Source organism: Leiobunum rupestre, chromosome 2 (genome assembly GCF_980474605.1).
Source record: "Leiobunum rupestre chromosome 2, qqLeiRupe1.1.hap1, whole genome shotgun sequence".
Lineage (NCBI taxonomy): Eukaryota > Metazoa > Arthropoda > Arachnida > Opiliones > Sclerosomatidae > Leiobunum > Leiobunum rupestre.
In genome coordinates, this window is record NC_143385.1 from 50686031 (window position 1) to 50702642 (window position 16612).

A 16612-nucleotide genomic window follows, 5' to 3' on the forward strand; every position below is an offset into this window, starting at 1 on the left:
GAAAAGCCTGGTCCATCGATGCCCCGAATATTTCGGCTTCTACGGATATTGGCAAGAAGAACTTCTATGGTAATGGTAAAGAGTGCTGGAGACAAGGGACAACCTTGTCGGACACCCCTTTTGATAAAAACCTTTTCGGTTAAATGGCCGTTTATCGAGATCTTACTATAAGAATTCTTGTAGAGGTTCTTCAGTGCAAGAATGAAACTGTCCGGGATTCCAAAACTGGCCATGGCGTTGTAAAGGAAGTTGTGATCTATCCGGTCGAAAGCTTTATTCAGGTCCAGCGCCACCAAGACTGCGGGAACATTCCTCTTGTCGATATGCGCTAGCAGGTTACGTAAATAGAATAAATTGCTGTATAACGTACGGCCTTTGACTCCCGCGGTTTGCGTAGGACCTATTATTGATTCCATTACCGAGGACAGACGGCTTTCAAGTATCTTGGCAAATAATTTCCTGTCCACATTCAGCAGCGTTAGAGGCCTCCAGGCTCCGAGTTCTTGCTTCATTTTTTCGTCCTTGCATAACAGACTTATCATACCGGACTTAAAAGAGTCCGTGAAGTGACCATTCTCCATACTAGTATTGAAGACGTTAGTGATTACGTGTTTCAGGGTTTCCCAGTACATCAAATAGAACGAAACCGTGAGGCCATCAGGTCCTGGAACTTTTTTACGAGAGAAAGTCTTAAGGGCCGCGGTACATTCAGCGACAGATATTTCAGCAGTCAAGGTAGCTTTCCTGTCTTCGGGAATCTTTGGAAGATCTCGTAGTAAGACGTTCTGCTTGGGCTGGTCCGTGGCACCTTCGTCATAGAGTTCTTGGTAGTATCTTTGTACTTCCTCCCGGATTTCGTCCTGAGTGGTTAAAGTCGTCGTGCCAGCTTTGATTTCCGATAGTACTTCTCTCTTACGAGACATCTTTTGGCGACAGTAGAAGTCTGAATCAAATTTCGTTTCCAACGCTATTTCTTGACCATGTTCCTTCGATCTTTGTAGCCGGAGTTTAGACTCATATAATGCGTGAAGTTTGCCTCTAATGTCAGTTAGTTCAGATACAACGGGAGTGTCTTGGTCTTCTTTGGGTAGACGTTCTAGAAGGGACATGGACCAACGTAAGAAATGTGCCTCTTTTCTGGTAGACGCAGCTCGGGTTTTGCCCTCCTCACGGAAGAGATCAGCGACCTTAACTTTGAACTCCTCCCAGTCCTCGCAGGACTGCACTCCTTCGATAAGATCAGTGATTTTGGGATTCAGGGCCTCAACAAAGTCGGCATCTTCTAAGACGGTGTCGTTGAGTCTCCAGACGCTGTTGCCTCTAGGAACTGAGTGCGGGATACAGACCTCCAGGATGACGGCACGATGGTCCGATACGTACGACGAAGAACTGCCCAGGGAGGTGATAGTGCAGTCTAGAACATGGGAAACCAAGTCTGCTGGCACGTAAATTCTGTCTAAACGACATTTTACATTCTTCGCTTCCCAGGTGAAAGATTTAACTCCCGGATTACGAAGTCTCCAGATATCGACCAGATTAAGCGAATCCATTTTCTGTTCCAGGGTTTTCGCCGACGCATCGCCGAATAGGTTACCGCCTTCCTTGTCAAGGTCGATGTTCGCTACACAGTTAAAATCTCCGAGAACGAACAGATGCGAAAACGGGCCGTCCAAGTAATGATGGAAACTATTAAAAAAACGGGTCCTATCCCCCATCGAATTCGGTGAATAAACATTTAATATTCTAATCCTGGAGGCGTTAAAGTCCAAGTCGACGCAAACAACGCGACCGGAATTATCCAAACGGAGACTGCGGAAAACAGCGAGAGATCCCTTTTTAACAAAGAAAGCGGTGCCACGGCTGAAATTGCTGCCCTCGCTAAAAAACAACTCCTCTGCGTTAAAAAGTTTTTTTAAGAACTTAAAATTGTCAGACCTAATCAAATGGCTCTCTTGAATGCAAAAAATATCAAGTTCTACTGTACGAAAAAAACCCGCAATATCCTTTTGTTTTTTAAGACTACGTAACCCCTCTACATTAAAAGTTCCAATTCTTAAAACCCCCATAAAATTGAATAAATTAAAAACAACAAAGGCATATCAAAAGTCAATAAAAAAAGTTCAACTGCAGTTACTTCTTACGCGCATTGCCGCTCGAAAAACTGCCTGGACGCTTCGGATTGGTCCGAACTCTTCCTGGTACTGTACTAGGTGGTATGGTCTTCAGTTGACTGATCTTTGGACGTGGAGGAATCTGCGTGGTCGATGTCTCTGATTGAAGTATTTTGTTATCGGTAGGTGGTGTCTTATTTTTCAAAGTGTCGCTGTAGGAACGGTTAGGCCCAAGGGCGACTTCGATGGGCGGGAGATCTGGGTCGTCAGCCCATAAGGGCGCGAGCTCAGACGTGCTAAGTGAGGCTGCATTCAAGGAGGACAGAGATGAGTGCTGGTTTGCCCTGGACTCGTCGAGAACTTCATCTCCTTCATCGATAGGAACTGACTGGTTTGGCGGTGGCTGGGATGCTGACTCACTTGTCTCCTCCTCGAAAGAAATAAGGAGACTGTTTTGTACCTCGTTGCTAACCATAGACTCTTCATCGGCTATTTTGTCTTTAGCCGATAGTACTTCGGGAGATTCCTCTACTGGAGTGCCATCAGCGGTCGATTTCGAAGTCTGGGAATTCTCGTACGCTTCCAAAGCCACTTCAGCCGCTTTCTGGACCCAACGACGGTCTTCCGTGGTACACACTCGAGCAAGATGATCACTATCTCCGCATTTATAACACTGGCGCTTGACACCTCGGTACTGGATATTTACCCTAAAACTCCCGGCAAGTATGACGTTCGGGACAGGCGCTCTCATCTTCAGTTTGACAATTCTATTTCCATTCGTGAGTTGCGGGAAGTCTTTGTCCGCTTCGTAGTCCCACGAGAGGACATCGCCATAAGGTCGCAGTCCTCCGCTGACGACGGCTTGGTCTAGTTCATAAGGGGCACCGATAACGGTGATCACCATCTCATCTGAGTCAACTGGGGAGACTTGGAAGGAACCTTGGCCAATCGTGATGGAACCGGAACTAAAAATTTTATCATATTCTTCTTTCGATGAACAGGTTACGTGGAACACGCCTCTACCTTTCGGCTGACAACACCTGATTGACGCAGGTCCAAATTGGTCGAAGAAAGCCTTTGCGACATCCAGAAATTTCAGATTGTCTCCTCCAACATCGAGCTTGAGAGAAAGCGGACGTTTCAACCGCCCCGAGGACGGCGCCATGATTCGAAAACACCCGACTGCGCGATAAACTATTAAAAACTATTAAAAACCAAACTCAATTTTTTAGTAAAAGGCGAAAGATTAAAGCGATTGAGGAGAAGCTAGAGCATAATATATCGTGGCTACTATAAATAAAATGATTATTGTATCAAACCATGTTACACTATATTTTATTTGTATGAATTAAAAGTAATAAAGCGAAGATTTGAATTACATTACTTTATCATGAGAAACGCACAAATTACCGTTCTTGTAAGAAGGTGTTAAAAAAAGGAATTTTGTTATTAACTCAACATGTAATTGTTAAAGGAATCGTCTGCAATTTTCTTTTTTTTCCTTCGCTTAACTGCTGACCATGACCAAAATTATCATTTAATCGTTCGAAATTTTTTGATGCCATTTGAATAAAACCCCGCCGTAGCTAGCGGCGTTATAGTCATTCGTGAAATTTAAACGTCGAAACATTGAAACTTTAAAGGTTTTCACACAGGTGTTTTGCGAAGGTGGGTGTTTATTTTTAGATTCAAAGCGAACTCTACCACAAGGTAGAGTATTCAAAAATAGCTTAAAGGCTCATGATATTGCTCCTCCCCACGGTAATCTTTAGTAAAAGGCGAAAGATTAAAGCGATTGAGGAGAAGCTAGAGCATAATATATCGTGGCTACTATAAATAAAATGATTATTGTATCAAACCATGTTACACTATATTTTATTTGTATGAATTAAAAGTAATAAAGCGAAGATTTGAATTACATTACTTTATCATGAGAAACGCACAAATTACCGTTCTTGTAAGAAGGTGTTAAAAAAAGGAATTTTGTTATTAACTCAACATGTAATTGTTAAAGGAATCGTCTGCAATTTTCTTTTTTTTCCTTCGCTTAACTGCTGACCATGACCAAAATTATCATTTAATCGTTCGAAATTTTTTGATGCCATTTGAATAAAACCCCGCCGTAGCTAGCGGCGTTATAGTCATTCGTGAAATTTAAACGTCGAAACATTGAAACTTTAAAGGTTTTCACACAGGTGTTTTGCGAAGGTGGGTGTTTATTTTTAGATTCAAAGCGAACTCTACCACAAGGTAGAGTATTCAAAAATAGCTTAAAGGCTCATGATATTGCTCCTCCCCACGGTAATCTTTAGTAAAAGGCTTTTATTGTTTGTAATTAAATTAATACAATCCAAAAATAAAAATAGTTGAATTGTAAAAGCCTATACATATTTACAAATAACAATAAATTTTACATTTTTCAAAAAATTTTAAAAGCAACACAGTACATTTTTGTAAATTTAAAAGAAACGTTAAAATAAAAGAACTAATTCATTATTATCTTTGATCTGAACTAATGGTAATTCCGCGCGGCACCACTTATCGGTAAAGTCTGGTTTCTGAAAATGGAGAAAGTCGGCTCTGGCCCTTAGCAGTATCCGAGAGCGGGCTTTGGCAAGCATTACGAAGGTTGACACGTCTTGGCGAGAATATACTTTAGAGTTGCGCGCGTCCCACGCCTGGAACCGAAGTTCCGATACCAAGATCCGGAAGACGTAGCGAAGGGGACCGGTTACCGGGATAATTTCTTGATAAACAGCGACTCTCGCCGTGATGAAACGAAGGCGGAAGAAACGTCGAAGGTGATGCCAAATTGGTCTGACGGAGAGGCAGTCGAAGAGAGCGTGAATTACGGTTTCAGGGTCCCGGCAAAAGGGACACGTCCAAGAATTATACATCCCATGAGCCTGTAGGAAGAACCGGACAGGCAGAATACGATGCGCGGTTTTCCAGAGTAAATCTCTTCGTGACGGTTCGATGTCTCGGTTAGCCGCTTCCCAGAATATCGCTTCCCAATTTATATTTGGAAGATCTCGCTTAGCTTTGATGTCAGGATCTGTTCGTAAAAAAGCGCTGACCTCTTTATTAGTGGATTTACTCCATTCGAAATTTCTGTCTTTAATTTTGAAATCCCTCGTTTGAGCGGTGAAATCCTTATATGACTGGTGGACTTCCCCGGCGTGTGGAAGACGTCTGTCCCAAAATTGACCAAAGACGGTGGACAAGGTACTTGACAGAAGATAGCGGACTGATGTGTTGACCGGGTGGTCGGTCGCCAGCAGACTCCGGACATTCCTCGTGTAGGACAGCGCTGCGATTTCATTACTGAGGTTTGGTACCCCCAAGCCTCCCTCCTTTGCTGGCAGATACAGGGTGTTTCGAGCCACCCACTCAGGTTTGTTCGACCAAATAAATTTGAACATCAAAGCCGTGATCTTTTGGATGTCTTCCGTCGAAAAGTTGACCAAAGGAACGCCGTATGACAAAGCGGGTACTCCAAGCTGGCGAAGTACTTGCGCCTTTCCCAATAGAGACAAATCTTCCTTGCTCCAGGAGTGAAGAATCTTCCGAAAACGTTCGAGAAAAATCTCCTCGTTTCCCATGGAAGGACCGCAACTCGTAAAGAGTATGCCAAGTATTTTCAGGGGCTCGTCTGTAAATTGGATTTTCAATGAGTTCGGTATTTCGTATTTACCTGCACGACCAAGTTCCAGGGCTTTGGTTTTCTCTAAGTTCATGCGACTGCCCGAAGCTGAACAGAACTTATTGATCGTAGCCATGGTATGGACCAGAGAGTCGCTGTCTTCCAGTAGAAAATTTATGTCATCTGCGTGGCTGATAGACTTGTGACTGTCCTGATGGGTGACGCCTGGGCCAGCAATGCCCCGGATGTTGCTGTTTCGGCGGACACTGTGCAGCAGAACTTCTATGGCGATGGTGAAGAGGGCCGGAGACAAGGGGCAGCCCTGACGAACACCCTTTTCAACGCGTACTTTTTCTGATAAATGTCCATTAACGATGACTCTGCTATACGAGTTTTTATACAGGCATTGGATGGCTTGAATAAAACCTTCCGGAATGCCAAACCCTGCCATAGCGCCATAAAGAAAATCCTGGTCCACCCGGTCAAATGCTTTGTTTAGATCGACGGCTAGTAAAATACCGGAAGCCTTCCTTTCTGAGGTATGTAACAAAAGATTGCGTAGGTAAATAAGATTACTATAAAGTGACCGACCTTTAACTCCTGCCGTCTGCGATGGGCCAATTATTTTATCCATAACGGCAGACAATCGATTTTCTAGAATTTTCGCAAACAATTTCCGGTCGACATTGAGTAGAGATAGAGGTCTCCAGGCGCTCAGCTCTCGCTTCTTTTCACAGTCCTTGCATAAAAGGCTAATCATCCCAAACTGGAAGGAGTCTGTAAAATGGCCATTCGCTAAGCTCGTGTTAAAAACATTAGTCAGAACTTGTCTTAAAATTTGCCAGTAGGTGAGATAAAAGGTAACTGTTAGGCCGTCAGGGCCTGGAGCTTTTCGTCGGGAGAAAGATTTCATTGCCTTCGTGCATTCAGCAACCGTGATATTGGCCGTAAGGGCGTCCTTCGCGTCGTCTGGTATCTTCGGCAAATCTTGGAATAACGACTCTTGAAAGGATTGATCCGTTGCACCTTCCTCATACAGCTCCTGGTAGTAGCGTCTAACCTCTTCCAAAATGTCTTCCTGTCTAGAAAGAGTCGCCGAGTCGGTTTCAACCTCGGACAAAGCAACTTTTTGACGAGCCATCTTTTGCCGGCAGTAGAAGTCGGAGTTGAAATGCATTTCTCTCGCAATTTCCTGTCCGTGCTCTCTCCCTCGCTGTAGCTGTAATTTGGATTCATACTGAGCGTGCAATTTACTTCTGATATGAGATATTTCAGCGATGACTGTCTTATCTCTGTCTCGAGTAGGAAGGCGTTCCAACAAGGACAGGGACCAACGCAGAAAGTGAGCTTCCTTTCTATTCGACGCGGCCTGAGCTTTTCCTTTGGCTCGAAACAGGTCCGCGAGCTTGACTTTGCAGGTTTCCCAATCTTCGCACGACTGCACCGCCTCCACCAGACGGCTTACTTCGGGATTAAGTTCCGCTAAAAATTCCGTGTCCTCGAAAACAGAGTTATTTAGCCGCCAGACACCCTTACCTCTTGGGATGGCTTGGGGTATCATAACGTCCAAAAAAACGGCTCGATGGTCGGAGACATATGACGCGGCACTGCCCAATGGTGTGATAGAGCAGTCTTGCACGCCGGCAACTAGATTGGACGGTACGTAGATCCTGTCCAACCGACACCTTACTTTTTTCGCTTCCCACGTAAACGCCTTGACTGCTGGATTACGCAGACGCCAAATGTCGACCAACTTGAGAGAATCCATCTTTAGTTCAAGTACCCTGGCTGACGCGTCCACTAATACGTTGCCGCCTTCTTTGTCGAGGTTCATGTCAGCGACACAATTGAAGTCGCCGAGAACAAATAAGTGACAGAATGGGCCGTCTAAGAACTGGTGCAAAGTGTTGAAGAAACGAGTTCTCTCTCCCATTTTGTTGGGAGCGTAAACCGTTAAAATTCTTATTCGTGAACTGTTCAACTCAATGTCGACGCTAACTATTCGGCCGACAGAGTCCGATCGATAGCTGCAGAAACGTAAACGGGAGCTATTTTTTACAAAAATAGTGGTGCCGCGACTGAAATTACTTCCTACACTAAAATAAATACCCTGCGCGTCAAAGAGCTTTTTTAAATAAACAAAATTATCGGTCTTAATTAAGTGACTCTCCTGAATGCAAAAAATATCTAATTCGGTTGAACGAAAAAAACCCGCTATATCTCTCTGCTTTTTAAATTTGCGTAGACCTTCTACATTTAAAGTCCCTATTTTTAAAACACTCATAAAAATTATTAAGTTTAAAAACAAAATAAAATACAGTTAAAAGTCAATAAAAAGTTGGTTACTTCTTACGGGGAATACCACCAGAGAAGTTGCCGGGGCGCTTTGGAGTGGTCCTAGTTCTCTCTGGAGCTATACTAAAGGAAGGTTTCTTCGGTTGCCCCGATTTTTGGGCTGCAGAAGGTGTAGCTGGAGGGTCCTTCTTAGCTGTAGTACAGTTCGTGTTTTGCACTGACTCACTAAATGTGCGATCTGTAGGTTCCTTCAAGGGTGGGAGGCCTGGGTCGTCGGCCCACAAAGGCGGAAAATTCGAGTGGCTTGATGACAATGTGTTAGACTGTGAGGTAACCAAAGGGCTAGGCTTGTCGGAGCTGGGAACTACGTCTCCCTGTATATTCGAAGTGCCAGTTTGAGCATCTGTCCGTGGTGTCTCTTCGGTGAAGGAGATGAGAACGTCGGGTTTTCCTGGAGGAATGTTGTCTGATTCTTTAATGTCCGCAGCATCGTTAGAAGACGAAGGCGTGTCAGAAGACGCCATGTCGGCCGTACTTGACTCTGATCCATTAGTTTTCCTTGTTCTTTCGTATTCTTCCAACGCACGATCGGCGGCTTTCTGAACCCATCGTTTATCTTCGGAAGTACAATCCCGGGCAAGATGATCGCAGTCTCCACATTTATAACATTGGCGCTTAACTCCACGATACTGTATATTAATTCGGTAACTACCAGCTTGGATGACATTCGGAACTGGTGATCTGACTTTAATCTTGATTAGTCTATTTCCATTCGTAAGTTGAGGGAATTCCTTATCAGCTTCGTACTCCCATGACAGGACATCGCCGTATGGTCGCAGTCCACCACTGACAACAGCAGGATCCAATTCGTAAGGGGCGCCGACGACGGTAATCATCAGCTCATCAGAATCGACAGGTGAAACTTGGAACGAACCTTGACCAATATTGATAGCTCCGGATCCGAAAATCTTGTCGTACTCTTCCTTCGTTGAACAGGTTATGTGAAACACGCCTCTACCCTTGGGCTGGCAACAGATAATTGACGACGGACCAAACTGATCAAAGAAAGCTCTGGCAACATCTAGGTACTTCAGGTTATCTCCTCCTACATCTAATTTCAGAGAAAGCGGACGTTTCAACCGCCCTGAGGACGGCGCCATGATTCAAAAACACCCGACTGCGCGAAAAACTATTTAAAACTATTAAAAAACAAACTCAATTTTTAGTAAAAGGCGAAAGATTAAAGCGATTGAGGAGAAGCTAGAGCATAATATATCGTGGCTACTATAAATAAAATGATTATTGTATCAAACCATGTTACACTATATTTTATTTGTATGAATTAAAAGTAATAAAGCGAAGATTTGAATTACATTACTTTATCATGAGAAACGCACAAATTACCGTTCTTGTAAGAAGGTGTTAAAAAAAGGAATTTTGTTATTAACTCAACATGTAATTGTTAAAGGAATCGTCTGCAATTTTCTTTTTTTTCCTTCGCTTAACTGCTGACCATGACCAAAATTATCATTTAATCGTTCGAAATTTTTTGATGCCATTTGAATAAAACCCCGCCGTAGCTAGCGGCGTTATAGTCATTCGTGAAATTTAAACGTCGAAACATTGAAACTTTAAAGGTTTTCACACAGGTGTTTTGCGAAGGTGGGTGTTTATTTTTAGATTCAAAGCGAACTCTACCACAAGGTAGAGTATTCAAAAATAGCTTAAAGGCTCATGATATTGCTCCTCCCCACGGTAATCTTTAGTAAAAGGCGAAAGATTAAAGCGATTGAGGAGAAGCTAGAGCATAATATATCGTGGCTACTATAAATAAAATGATTATTGTATCAAACCATGTTACACTATATTTTATTTGTATGAATTAAAAGTAATAAAGCGAAGATTTGAATTACATTACTTTATCATGAGAAACGCACAAATTACCGTTCTTGTAAGAAGGTGTTAAAAAAAGGAATTTTGTTATTAACTCAACATGTAATTGTTAAAGGAATCGTCTGCAATTTTCTTTTTTTTCCTTCGCTTAACTGCTGACCATGACCAAAATTATCATTTAATCGTTCGAAATTTTTTGATGCCATTTGAATAAAACCCCGCCGTAGCTAGCGGCGTTATAGTCATTCGTGAAATTTAAACGTCGAAACATTGAAACTTTAAAGGTTTTCACACAGGTGTTTTGCGAAGGTGGGTGTTTATTTTTAGATTCAAAGCGAACTCTACCACAAGGTAGAGTATTCAAAAATAGCTTAAAGGCTCATGATATTGCTCCTCCCCACGGTAATCTTTAGTAAAAGGCTTTTATTGTTTATTAATTAAATTATTTTTACAAAACAAAATAAATTTTGGTTGTAAAAAAAAGCCTAATCAAATTATCTACAATAAATTTTACAGCGTTTCTTTTTCATTTTTTCAGCCAGCTTCAATTAAAAATAAAAAACGAAAATTTAAATATAAACGTTATAGTACACATAATCTAAAAATTAAAAATAATATTAGTACACTGATATCATTTAAAATCAATAAAATCTCACGCAACAATAATATTCAATTAAAAACCTATCTAAAATCAAGGTTGCACCACTTTTGACGACAGTTCAATTGAATTGTTACTTCTTCCGTGGGTTTCCCCCCGCAGAAGAAGTGCTTGGGCGCTTCGGCGCTGTTCTAACCCTTCCTGGAGCAAAGGTGGGCGTGATCGTTGAATTGTTTTTCCTTTGTTGGGCTTTCCACACTGAAACCGCCGTGATGGGAACTTTTTTTTCTGTAGGAACGGGATCCGGTGAAATTTTAACAGTGTCGCTATATGAACGGTCTGGTGATACTGGCTCATCTGTGCAATGAATGGGAGGCGGGAGTTGTGGAGTTCCGGTAACACTTGGAGACGTTGGAGACGACGGGGAGGACTGAGAGGAAACTGGTGAACTATCGTATTTAACTTCTTCTATTTCGTTGCTGACCATAGACTTTTCTTCGGCTTTTTTGTCTTTAGCAGAGGTAACTTCGGGAGATTCCTCTACTGGAGTGCCATCTGCGGTCGATTTTAAAGTCTGGGAACTCTCATACGCTTCCAAAGCCACTTCGGCTGCTTTCTGGACCCAACGACGGTCTTCCGTGGTACATGCTCGAGCAAGATGATCACTAGATCCGCATCTGTAACACTGACGCTTGACGCCTCGGTACTGGATATTTACCCTGAAACTCCCGGCAAGTATGACGTTCGGGACAGGCGCTCTCATCTTCAGTTTAACGATTCGATTTCCATTCGTGAGTTGCGGGAAGTCCTTGTCCACTTCGTAGTCCCACGAGAGGACATCGCCATAAGGTCTCAGTCCTCCGCTGACAACGGCTTGGTCTAGTTCATAAGGGGCACCGATAACGGTGATCAACATCTCATCTGAATCAACTGGGGAGACTTGGAAGGAACCTTGGCCGATCGTGATGGAACCGGAACTAAAAATTTTATCATATTCTTCTTTCGATGAACAGGTTACGTGGAACACGCCTCTACCTTTCGGCTGACAACACCTGATTGACGCAGGTCCAAATTGGTCGAAAAAAGCCCTTGCGACATCCAGAAACTTCAGATTATCTCCTCCGACATCAATTTTCAGCGACAGAGGGCGCTTAAGACGGCCCGAAGGCGCCATGACCACGTACAAAAACCGGACTACGTTTAAAATAAAAAAACTACCAGTAAAAAATTAGTAAAAGGCGAAAGATTAAAGCGATTGAGGAGAAGCTAGAGCATAATATATCGTGGCTACTATAAATAAAATGATTATTGTATCAAACCATGTTACACTATATTTTATTTGTATGAATTAAAAGTAATAAAGCGAAGATTTGAATTACATTACTTTATCATGAGAAACGCACAAATTACCGTTCTTGTAAGAAGGTGTTAAAAAAAGGAATTTTGTTATTAACTCAACATGTAATTGTTAAAGGAATCGTCTGCAATTTTCTTTTTTTTCCTTCGCTTAACTGCTGACCATGACCAAAATTATCATTTAATCGTTCGAAATTTTTTGATGCCATTTGAATAAAACCCCGCCGTAGCTAGCGGCGTTATAGTCATTCGTGAAATTTAAACGTCGAAACATTGAAACTTTAAAGGTTTTCACACAGGTGTTTTGCGAAGGTGGGTGTTTATTTTTAGATTCAAAGCGAACTCTACCACAAGGTAGAGTATTCAAAAATAGCTTAAAGGCTCATGATATTGCTCCTCCCCACGGTAATCTTTAGTAAAAGGCTTTTATTGTTTATTAAATTAAATTATTTACAAAACAAAATAAATTTTGATTGTAAAAAAAGCCTATTCAAAATTCACATTATTATATTTACATTAAATTAAACGTTTTTTCCAAAATATTTAAGCTAGGTTCTTTTAAAATAAAGACGAAATATAAAACCATAATTCAAGTCGTAAAAAATAATACTTATACAATGTTATCTTTTAAAATCAATAAAATCAAAAAAAGATTCACAAAACCACACCATTCAAGTAAACTAAAAGGTTTCCTTATTTTTCAACAATAAGTCAGATTATTGGAAAATCAGGACTTTTAACAAAATGCGGGTTATTTTTTCCGTGGGTTTCCCCCCGAAGAGGAAGTACTGGGACGCTTTGGCGCTGTCCTGACTCTCCCTGGAGCAAAAATGGGCGTGATTGTGGAACTGTTTTTTCTCTGTTGTGCTTTCCACACTGATACAGCCGTGATAGGACCTTTCTTTTCTGGCGAAACGGGAACTGTAGAAGCTTTAACGGTTTTGCTGGATGAACGATCTTGCGAAACTGGCTCATCTGTCTCTTGAATGGGTGGCGGGGTTGGTGGAGTTCCGTCGGGACTTGGAGAAGCTGGAGACGTCGGGGAGGACTGAGAGGAAACTGGCAAACTATTCTCTTTAACTTCTTTGGACTGCTCATTACGTATACCATTGGCACCTTCTTTTTGCGAAACAATTTCCTTGGGAACTTCTTCCGAAGAGACGGCAGATTCTGGTTTAGCATTTATCTTTATAACCTGTGATTGTTGATCGTGAATTCTTTGGTCTTGCGCATGGCGGTTCTCTTCTCCCAACGTTGCCCCTTTGGGGGAAGCGTCTGATGGAGTATCCTCTGAGTTCGCTGTTAATTTCTGACATTTTTCATACTCTTCCAAAGCCCGATCGGCCGCCTTCTGCACCCACCGGCGATCTTCATTGGCGCATTCTCGAGCAAGATGGTCAGTTCCTCCACATTTATAGCATTGGCGTTTGATGCCCCGGTACTGAATATTAACCCTGTAGCTCCCTGCCATGATGACGTTGGGGATTGGCGATCGGACTTTAATTTTCAGCAAACGATTTCCGTTGGTAAGTTGCGGAAACTCTTTTTCCATCTCAAACTCCCAAGAAAGGACGTCACCGTAGGGGCGAAGACTACTGCTCACTACTGCGTGATCCAGTTCGTAGGGAGCGCCGATGACAGTGATCAACAGCTCGTCGGAGTCCACTGGTGAAACTGCGAACGAGCCTTGGCCAATCTGGATGGACCCGGTTCCAAAGATCTCTGCAAAATGGTCGCTTGAAGAGCAGGTGATGTGGAAGAGTCCACGACCCTTTGGCTGGCAACATCTGATAGAAGCAGGTCCGAACTGGTCATAGAAGGCTTTGGCAACGTCCAGGAACTTCAGGCTATCACCACCGACATCCACTTTCAGCGACAGAGGGCGCTTAAGACGGCCCGAAGGCGCCATGACTACGTTAAAAAACCGACTGCGAAAAAAATTAAAAAACTACCAGTTAAAAATTTAGTAAAAGGCGAAAGATTAAAGCGATTGAGGAGAAGCTAGAGCATAATATATCGTGGCTACTATAAATAAAATGATTATTGTATCAAACCATGTTACACTATATTTTATTTGTATGAATTAAAAGTAATAAAGCGAAGATTTGAATTACATTACTTTATCATGAGAAACGCACAAATTACCGTTCTTGTAAGAAGGTGTTAAAAAAAGGAATTTTGTTATTAACTCAACATGTAATTGTTAAAGGAATCGTCTGCAATTTTCTTTTTTTTCCTTCGCTTAACTGCTGACCATGACCAAAATTATCATTTAATCGTTCGAAATTTTTTGATGCCATTTGAATAAAACCCCGCCGTAGCTAGCGGCGTTATAGTCATTCGTGAAATTTAAACGTCGAAACATTGAAACTTTAAAGGTTTTCACACAGGTGTTTTGCGAAGGTGGGTGTTTATTTTTAGATTCAAAGCGAACTCTACCACAAGGTAGAGTATTCAAAAATAGCTTAAAGGCTCATGATATTGCTCCTCCCCACGGTAATCTTTAGTAAAAGGCGAAAGATTAAAGCGATTGAGGAGAAGCTAGAGCATAATATATCGTGGCTACTATAAATAAAATGATTATTGTATCAAACCATGTTACACTATATTTTATTTGTATGAATTAAAAGTAATAAAGCGAAGATTTGAATTACATTACTTTATCATGAGAAACGCACAAATTACCGTTCTTGTAAGAAGGTGTTAAAAAAAGGAATTTTGTTATTAACTCAACATGTAATTGTTAAAGGAATCGTCTGCAATTTTCTTTTTTTTCCTTCGCTTAACTGCTGACCATGACCAAAATTATCATTTAATCGTTCGAAATTTTTTGATGCCATTTGAATAAAACCCCGCCGTAGCTAGCGGCGTTATAGTCATTCGTGAAATTTAAACGTCGAAACATTGAAACTTTAAAGGTTTTCACACAGGTGTTTTGCGAAGGTGGGTGTTTATTTTTAGATTCAAAGCGAACTCTACCACAAGGTAGAGTATTCAAAAATAGCTTAAAGGCTCATGATATTGCTCCTCCCCACGGTAATCTTTAGTAAAAGGCTTTTATTGTTTATTAAATTATTTTTACAAAACAAAATAAATTGATTGTAAAAAAAGCCTATTCAGAATTACAGAAATATATACAAAAAGGAGAAACAGATTTAAAATCAAATTTTACAATTACTCGTAACTTTTTTTTAAAATTATATCATTCTTTTTAAATAAAACGTACTTAAAGCTATCAGATCTAACGAAAAAGACTTCTGTGATTTATAAAACGTCTATTTTTTCTACTCGTAAAAAACGTGGCAATGACTTTTCACTTCCTTAACGTCGTTGAACCTCGACGCTAAAAGCTTTCTTTAAAAGCTTAGTAAAAGAATAATTGTTACTTTTTCCGCGGGTTTCCGCTTGTTGCGCTACCAGGGCGCTTTGGGGCAGTTCTTATCCTGTTAGGAACTAAATTCTGCGTCACAGGCTGACTCTTCTTTTTTAGCGGGGTTTTCAATATGGTCAAGGATTTGGCGGGAACTCCGTTCTTCTCGGTGGACAAGGTCTCTTTCTTCAGGGTTTCACTGTAAGTCGGTTCAGGTTCAGGTTCAGGTTCAGGTTCAGGAGCAGGTATAGATTCCAGGGGTGGTAAATCTGGATCGTTGGACCTTAATGGCTGGGGCGTAGAGGAACTAGGAGAAGCTGGATTTGATGCGGGCTGAGAGACATGCTGGTTAGAGCTTGAATCTTCAGTTCTCTTGACATGTTCTAAATCATCGGCACTTTTCCAGGACTGCTCGGAAAAACTTGCCGTGCATCCAGCTGTCTCGGATGAAGTACCACTTAACACGTCCTCCAAGGAAATAAGAGGATTCTTCTGTGTTTCATTGCTAACCGGATGTTCATCAGCAGTTTCAGCGTCTACTTCTTTAACCTCGGTAGCGATGTTGATTGACCTTTGGTATTCTTCCATTGCGATATCAGCGGCTTTTTGCACCCAGCGGCGATCTTCGTTGGTACACGATCTTGCTAGATGATCAGTTCCTCCGCATTTGTAACATTGGCGTTTGATGCCCCGGTACTGGATGTTTACTCGGTAACTTCCTGCCATGATGACGTTGGGAATTGGCGTTCGGACTTTCATTTTCATGACTCGATTTCCGTTGGTGAGTTGCGGAAAATCCTTTTCTGTCTCAAATTCCCAAGAAACGACGTCACCGTATGGACGAAGGCTACTGCTCACAACTGCGTGATCCAATTCGTAGGGAGCGCCGATGACAGTGATCAACAGCTCGTCGGAGTCCACTGGTGAAACTGCGAACGAGCCTTGGCCAATCTGGATGGACCCGGTCCCAAAGATCTTAGCATAATGGTCACTTGAAGAGCAGGTGATGTGGAAGAGCCCACGACCCTTTGGCTGGCAACATCTGATAGAAGCAGGTCCGAACTGGTCATAGAAGGCTTTGGCAACATCCAGGAACTTCAGGTTATCTCCACCGACATCCACTTTCAGCGACAGAGGGCGCTTAAGACGGCCCGAAGGCGCCATGACTACGTTAAAAAACCGACTGCGATAAAATTAGAAAACTACCAGTAAAAAATTTAGTAAAAGGCGAAAGATTAAAGCGATTGAGGAGAAGCTAGAGCATAATATATCGTGGCTACTATAAATAAAATGATTATTGTATCAAACCATGTTACACTATATTTTATTTGTATGAATTAAAAGTA

The 16612-nt window shown here is 41.9% G+C and overlaps 3 non-coding genes across 3 annotated transcripts; all 3 read right to left on the minus strand.

Annotated features, from left to right (window-relative positions):
• Window positions 1-3807: 3807 nt before the first annotated feature.
• On the minus strand, window positions 3808-3926 carry LOC149958268 (U5 spliceosomal RNA). The gene has a single exon (XR_016479314.1). It is a non-coding gene; the product is annotated as a U5 spliceosomal RNA (small nuclear RNA).
• Window positions 3927-9739: 5813 nt separating this feature from the next.
• Window positions 9740-9858, minus strand: LOC149958269 (U5 spliceosomal RNA). Its single transcript, XR_016479315.1, has one exon. It is a non-coding gene; the product is annotated as a U5 spliceosomal RNA (small nuclear RNA).
• Window positions 9859-14327: 4469 nt separating this feature from the next.
• On the minus strand, window positions 14328-14446 carry LOC149958270 (U5 spliceosomal RNA). Its single transcript, XR_016479316.1, has one exon. It is a non-coding gene; the product is annotated as a U5 spliceosomal RNA (small nuclear RNA).
• Window positions 14447-16612: the final 2166 nt, after the last annotated feature.